This window comes from Ursus maritimus, unplaced genomic scaffold (assembly GCF_017311325.1).
Source record: "Ursus maritimus isolate PB19 unplaced genomic scaffold, ASM1731132v1 scaffold_12, whole genome shotgun sequence".
Lineage (NCBI taxonomy): Eukaryota > Metazoa > Chordata > Mammalia > Carnivora > Ursidae > Ursus > Ursus maritimus.
Genome location: NW_024423564.1, coordinates 27,893,799 through 27,901,326, shown reverse-complemented (window position 1 = coordinate 27,901,326; position 7,528 = coordinate 27,893,799).

Genomic DNA, 7,528 nt, shown 5'->3' with positions numbered 1-7,528 from the left:
TTTTTTTTTAAATCGAAGGTTGGAGGAAAATGAATCAAGGATCAATTTTCATTTCTAGATAGTCTATAGATTTATTTAGGGGGAAGTTAAGGGAATAACCGTCAGGACTTAGTTTGCCCATCTTTGAAGTAGGAGATGCTTCCCATGTGTCAAATACCCTGAGCTATTGGCTGAGAGTAGCTATGGAAGACATACTGAAAGTAAAATCAATGTTTAATAAAAACAGTAAAAAAAAAATCACAGGATGGGACTGGACATGAAGCTCCTTCATAAGCCAGGCAAGAGATTTTGTGTATAAGAAGGCAGTGGTTTATTTTTAAAAAATACTTTTTGCCTGTAAATTATTATATATTTAATTTGATAAAGAAAAAAAGAGGAAACCGCAGTAAAACAACATCCTAGTATTTTTGCTCTGCCTTAAAAAACACACATAATTATAACCATATAGCTATAAAAGTGTATTCTTTTGTAAGTGAATATTATAATCATATTTCTTTCTATTCTCTTTACTTTTCAGATTTTCTTTAATAGTTAAAAAAATAACAAAATTATTTAAATAAAAATTATAGCAATCATTTTCCTTGCTTTAATATTATCTTTCATCATTCTCAATTGCTAAAATAAGATTCTACCGTCTAGATTACTATAATTCATGCAATCATTCCCATCTTAGTATTTAGCTTGTTTTCAGTTTTTACTACTTTAAATAATGTGATGGAAAGTTTTCCAGATATAGTTTTTGCCCACATTTTAAATTGTTTCTTTAGGATATATTTTTAGGGGTGGATTTTCTGAATCTAACAATGAATATTTTTAAGGCTCTTGATACATACCAGAAAGTGTTTTGGATAGCATATTTATATAATACATATGCCAAAAGAATTCATATCACTTAAAAAACAGTTAACGGATTATAAAAATCAACTATGGAAGAGTTAGACCTTGGTTAAAGACCAGACATAGAACAGGTCTTTATTTTGTACACAAGAAGCATTTGTGAGACAGTGGTCACACCCTGTCATATTGTCATGGTTTTTTCCTCTTGGTATTAAAAAATTATTTAACTTTTGTCTTTGGATTAGCTGTTTTGGTGAGTGTAGTCAGATAGAAATGCAGGTTTTATGTATTTTCTAAATTATATGAGTTCAAAGAAAATAAATGCAGAGTGATAATTGATACCTAATTCAAATGTTAGGTAATGTAATTGTCTCCCTTCTACTCTTGTGAGTGGCAGGCTATCAAAATAAAATTCAAATGACACTATAAGTCAGAATAAGATTAAGTGGTATCATCATTTATGGAAAATGGGTAATGGTTTTTTATCAACATACGCAAAAATTAGGAAACGGGGTAAAGGAGAAATTTGGAGATAAATTAATATAAGACTTACGCTATGAGTAAGATACAATCTCGTATTAATATTTGGAACCTCTTCTAACAAAAAGAAAAACACTGTTTTCTTTTAATAAACATTTTGTGACTGATATATTTAAATGTCACATTATAAAATAATACTCCATTACTATGAAAAATTTAAATTAAACTTTTACATTAAGGATTTCAAATATCTGAAGACATAGAGGCTTTCAGCTTTGGTGTTCAGAGCTCAAATAAGAACTTTGTTAACCTCACCACGTATATATTTTTACATTGTTCCTAAGAACAGATTGACTGAATAAAGTGTCACCTTATGTGTGGGCTGTATGAGATGACTCTTCATAGAAACATACCCGGCGTGAACTTTTATGGAAAAAAAAAAGGAGTAGATTTTACTTGGTGAATGGAAAATGTAATGAGAGAGAAATGTAGCATTATTTTTCTTTTGAGTTTTTCATCATTTCCTCCAGGATGTTTGGTTATCATTTTACCCTACCCCAGATGAAACACTTCCCTTTAAAACAGTAAAGGCTCTATATTGTAAATTTTAAAAATTACTCACAAAACACAGCTCCCCTCGAGGCAATGTCTGATGCCATACCTAAAGGTAAGGGACGAGATGGGGATCCTGGACACCTTAGGGCAGCTGTGAGACTCACACGAATCCCCCAGGCTCACCCTGAGAGGTAAATCCCTGGGCAGACGTCATGAACCGCATGAACCAGTACCAGGCAGGTGCAGCCCACCGGGTGTTGGAGCTCTGCTGCTGCTGGCCTGGCCTCATGGAGGAGAAGGGAAGGCTGAGAGTTCTCTGAGGCAGGCATTAGAGTCTCTTGTTTCCGGCATAAGAACAGAAGTGTTTAAGAAGCCCAGGTTCTGATAGCTATCAGCTTTTTAAAACCCAACCAAATCTGTTGATTCCAAATCTTGTCTCTTTCTACCAAACCACACTGAATCAGTAGATTGAGTAAAGAAGATTGCCCTCACCATTGGCTGGCATCATCCAATCTACAGAGGCCCTAGCAGAACAAAAAGGTGGAAAGAAGGGTGACTTCTCTCTCTATTACCATCTTCCTTATCTTTAGTTGGGATGTTCATCTTCTCTTGCCTTCCTGGTTCTGGGCCTTCAGGGTCCAGGTAAACCAGCAGTCCTCCAGTTCTCATGTGTAACTGGAGTTACACCATCACCTACCCAGATTTCCAGGCATTGGACAGAGAATCAATTATACCACTGGTCCCCTGGTTCTATAGCTGGCAGATGCTGGCACGTCTTGGCCTCCATGACAGTGTGAGCCAATTCTTGTAATAAATCTCTTCTTATATACAGGTACCCCCCGCTTTTCAAAAGTTTGCTTTATGCCACTTGCTTTTACAAAAGACCTAGTTCGTACCTGTTTTCGCTAACAGAAAGAAATCTGAAGAGGATCTTGACTTGGGTGTATATCTATGTAAAAATTAACCAAGCTAGAGTCTTAAGTAAAAGTCTTGCCCTTTTACTGCATATGTATATAAGTTACACATACAGTAAAAGTTTATAAAAAGGAATAAAGCACCGAAGACTTTATTTCTAGAGCTGTTTAAGAGGATATGAAAAAAAGGCAAAAAGGTGAAAATAATATGCAGCGTATGTTTTTCATCAAACACTTATAGAGACAGTACACGTCCTGAGCAGAGAGAGTGGTCCCACCAAGCTCCTTCCTCAGGAACTACACTCAGCATCTCAGCATCTAGTTGCCAGAGCTTTTTTTTTTTTTTTTTTTTTTTTTTTAAAGATTTATTTATTTATTTTAGAGAGAGGGCACAAGTGGGAGGGGCAGAGGGAGAGGGAGAGAGAATCTCAAGCGGACTCCCTGCTTAGCCCGGAGCCTGACACAAGGCTCCATCTCACAACCCTGAGATCAAAACCTGAGCCAAAACCAAGAAGCTTAACCGACTGAGCCACCCAGGTGCCCCAAGTTGCCATAGCTTTGAACTGTATCTGGGAGCATCTGTGCTTTATTTGGACTTATATTTTTTATCTGGTAGCAAGACGTGTCCTAAGGTATTTGAAAAGCCTAAGAGAGATTATTTTTGAGGTCTGGGAACCCTCAAAAGATTTTCAGTATAAATGACTGGTAATTGGTTGTTGTTTTTTTTTTTTTTTTTGCTTTACACCATCTCAACTTACAAAAGATTTCATATGAATGCTCTCCTTTAGGATAGTGGGGAAAACCTCTACGTCTATATATATCCTATTGATTCTGCTTTTCTGGAGAATCCTGACTAATACAACCAGTTGACACATTGCCATTTGTGCTACAGATCTGAGACTCAAGTAATATGAAGCAGGGGTTAGGATTTTGGAGCATCAGAATATTCTGCCAGTTGCAGAAGAATGTGATCTACTTTTTGCATAAAGACATTTTTGCTTCTGCTTTGGAAAGTATTTTGCAGTTTGGATTGTAGAAAGGCATTGATTTTGGCATATCCTGTGATACTTCTCTTACCAAAACTTAATGTTTTTGCTAGGGTGCTCAAAGGAAGGGGTCAGAGAGGGTAGATAGAAATTTTCTTCCTCTTTCTTTCTTTCTTTCTTTCTTTCTTTCTTTCTTTCTTTCTTTCTTTCTTTCTTTCTTTCTTTCTTTCTTTCTTTCTCTCTCTTTCCTTCCTTCCTTCCTCCCTTCCTTCCTTCCTTCCTTCCTTCTTTCTTTCTTTCTTTCTTCTTTCTTTCTTTCTTTCCCTCTCTCTCTCCCTCTCTCTTTCTTAATTGCCAAGCTGAGATTAATACTATTAACTATTTTTGGTGCCAAGATCAGATATATTTTTCCCTGGGGTCCTAAAAAACAGTTATTGTAATAGAAATAAACAATGTTTTCAGATATCCTTAAAATAGATGCCGCAAAAGTTGCTGTGTTTCATAACACTCGATACACATTGTTGACATCACACAAAAGTACAATTAGGTAAAAATTATACTCTGGGAAGCTATGGCACTATCTAGCAAGGTACCAGCTGTCTATTGATCTGGTTTAATCCATGGATATGTTTTAGCCTAGACTGTCTGAAAAAAATGCATAAGCTGATGTATACTCCCTGAAAATTGCTTCTCCCTGCTGGGTTTTTAATGAATATTGGATGACAAAATGAGATTATATCCCCAGCTAAATCCTGGAATGTAGCTGTTCTGAGTTGTCAAAATTCAGACACATATGCCTTAATAGACAATTCAGAGTAGAATATGCCTATTATGAAAGCTTGGGTACGAAGGACAGCTGGCTGTTTTTAAAAGGCTTTCTCACCTACAAGGGAAAACCGAAGTCAGGTGTAAGGTTTTCTCAAAGAAATTGTTTTGAGTCTGCATAGCACACAAATGAGACCCTAAAATGTTCCTTCCACAGAATATGGCCAAAATAATATTCTTCCAATTTTATATTTTCATACAGAAAAGCTTAAAGAACAGTATAATGAACATCCAAATAATTTCAGCTAGATTCAGCATCAACATAAACTTAATATAAAAAACCTTGTAAAATATTAACACCAAAATAAAATCTTAATTAAACATGCCCAGGAGTCACAACTTGCTACATCCTGCCATACCCTATGGGATCAAGTATTTGTGATGTACACAGAGGTAATTAAAGTAACTTATCTAACATGGTTATGTCATCATAAACTAGTTATAAGATGAGAAATATCTACCAAGTACCTGCCAAATGTAAATTTATTTTGCAAATATCTAACTTTTCTGGCACTGATTAGTCAAGAGAGTTTTATCAGGAGCTCTGAGTTTGAGATAGTAAGAATTATCTTATCTGCATATAGAACAGTGCTTGCCTTTCTGCTTTGACAACGGAAAGAGTTGTCTTGCTCATCTACAGAAACTATCTTGTCGCGCAGGTTCTTTCAGATTGAATGTAAGCGTTAATAGGGGACAGCAGAAGAGAGTGTATCCATGTCGAACTTGTGTGGTTGGCCCCACAAGCAATTCCTGCCAACAAATCCAAAGGCTGAGAAAGTTCAAAGCAATAAATAGTATAATGTTGGGATATAACAGAAAATTCGTATCTAAAGTCTGCCTGGGGGGCGTCTGGGGACCTCAGTCGGTTAGCGTCTGCCTTCGGCTCAGGTCACAATCCCAGGTCCCAGGATCAAGCCTGGCACTAGGCTCCCTGCTCCACGGGGAATCTGCTTCTCCCTCTCCCTCTGCCACTCCCCCGTTTGTGCATGCAATCTCTCTCTCTCTCTCTCAAATAAATAAAATCTTTAAAACAATTAAAAAAACAAACAAACAGCTGCCTTGTCCTTTTTTTTTTTTTTAAATAAGATTTTACCTATCTGAGAGAGAGAGCACATGAGCAGGGGGAGAGGCAGAGGGCGAGGGAGAAGCAGACTCTCCGCTGAGCAGGGAGCCCAGCTCAATCCCAGGACTCTGAGATCATGACCTGAGCTGAAGGCAGACACTCAACCAGCTGAGCCACTGAGGCACCCCAGTCTGCCTGGTCCTTACGTATACAACATTAGCCTGACAAACCCAGGTTCGATATTTGTCAGTGGAGCAAATAACTAATTTGTATTGGTTGTTAACTATGAGATTGTGCCAAGTTCTTTCACCATATCATCTCATCGAATACAACTACCCTTGAGATAGGCACTGTTATTATTATTATTCCTATTTTATGGGTAAGGAAATTTTGCCCAAAGTCACACAGTTATTTAATGGTTTTCAAACCTAAGTGATCTAAAGCCCAGACTTTTAACTCTGGTTATGCTGTCCCCTTTTAGTAAGCAAACATAGTAAATGGTCTTTTATTCAGGCAGGCTTTATAAAAGATGAGATAAATGATGGGTATTATCATGCCTATAGACAGAACAGGTAAGTAACACCATTTGTTTATGAGGATCAGAGCTTGTAATTTACAGCAATTCTTAAACAGCTCTAGAAATAGTCTTGGGGGCTTTATTCTCTTTTATAAACCTTTGTGGATGTATAATTTACATACAGTAAAATTACATAAATCTTAAGAGTATAGCTTGGTTACTTTTTACATAGATATACATCTAAGTCAAGATTTCAAAGATTTCCAGCACATCAGGTGCTTTATTGGATTCATATTTTTAAAAAGATTTATTTATGTATTTGAGAGAGACGGGGAGAGAGACAGAGGGAAAGGGAGAGAATCCTCAAGCAGACTTCCTGCTGAGCGGGGAGCCTGATGCCGGGCTCCATCCCAGGACCCTGAGATCATTACCTGAGCCAAAATCAAGGGTCAGGTGCTTAACTAGCGAGCCACCTAGCTGCCCCTGAATTCATATTTTTTAATCAGTTGCTTCAAGTGGAAGACCATTACTGAGCTCCAGTTAGAAACTGGCTTGTGAGCTACAAAAATCCAGGCCACTGACCACGGTTTGTAGAGTCAGGTACAACAAGCCTCCCGTGAGCCAACTCACATCTAGGATACAACTCCATCATCTTGCCTCAGAGACTATGTTTAAATTGCCAAATCTGAGGGCCTGAAACAGTTTCTCCCACGTATTCAGAGAAAAGGAGGTTTTATTGTTTTTGTGGGGTTTTGTGTGTGTGTGTGGGGAAAATATCAAACATACATAGAGAGAAAAGTAAAACGTACCCTGTGTACCCACCATGCAGCTTCAGTAAGTCTCAGGACGGACTCGTTTTATTTATCTCCCCACCCACTGTTCCCCTTCTTCACCTGACTATTTTGAAGTAAATCCCAAATATCATACCATTTCTTCTGTAAATATTTCAGGTTACATCTATAAAGAATAAGGACACTTACAAGAAATGGCTTTTGAGGCAAAGAAAAATTATAGAAGATCTTTACTTTTATAGGGGGGTTAGGTGGCTATTCCAGATCTGGGTTTTTGATCACTAAGCCTACTAAGGTTTTCTTGGCTATGTTTTAGTCCTTGACAAATCATGTATAGGAAGATGATACCTTCATTTTTGGTAAAAACTGGCTATGAGTTTTCTACATCCAAAGCAATTTATTTAAAATTCAGCTAATAATAATCAATGGAACAGAATAAAGAGCCCAGAAATAAACCCACAATTATATGGTCAATTAATCTTCAACAAAGGAGGCCAGAACATGTAATGGTAAAAAGACAGTTACATCAACAAATGGTGTTGGAAAAATTGGACAGCTAC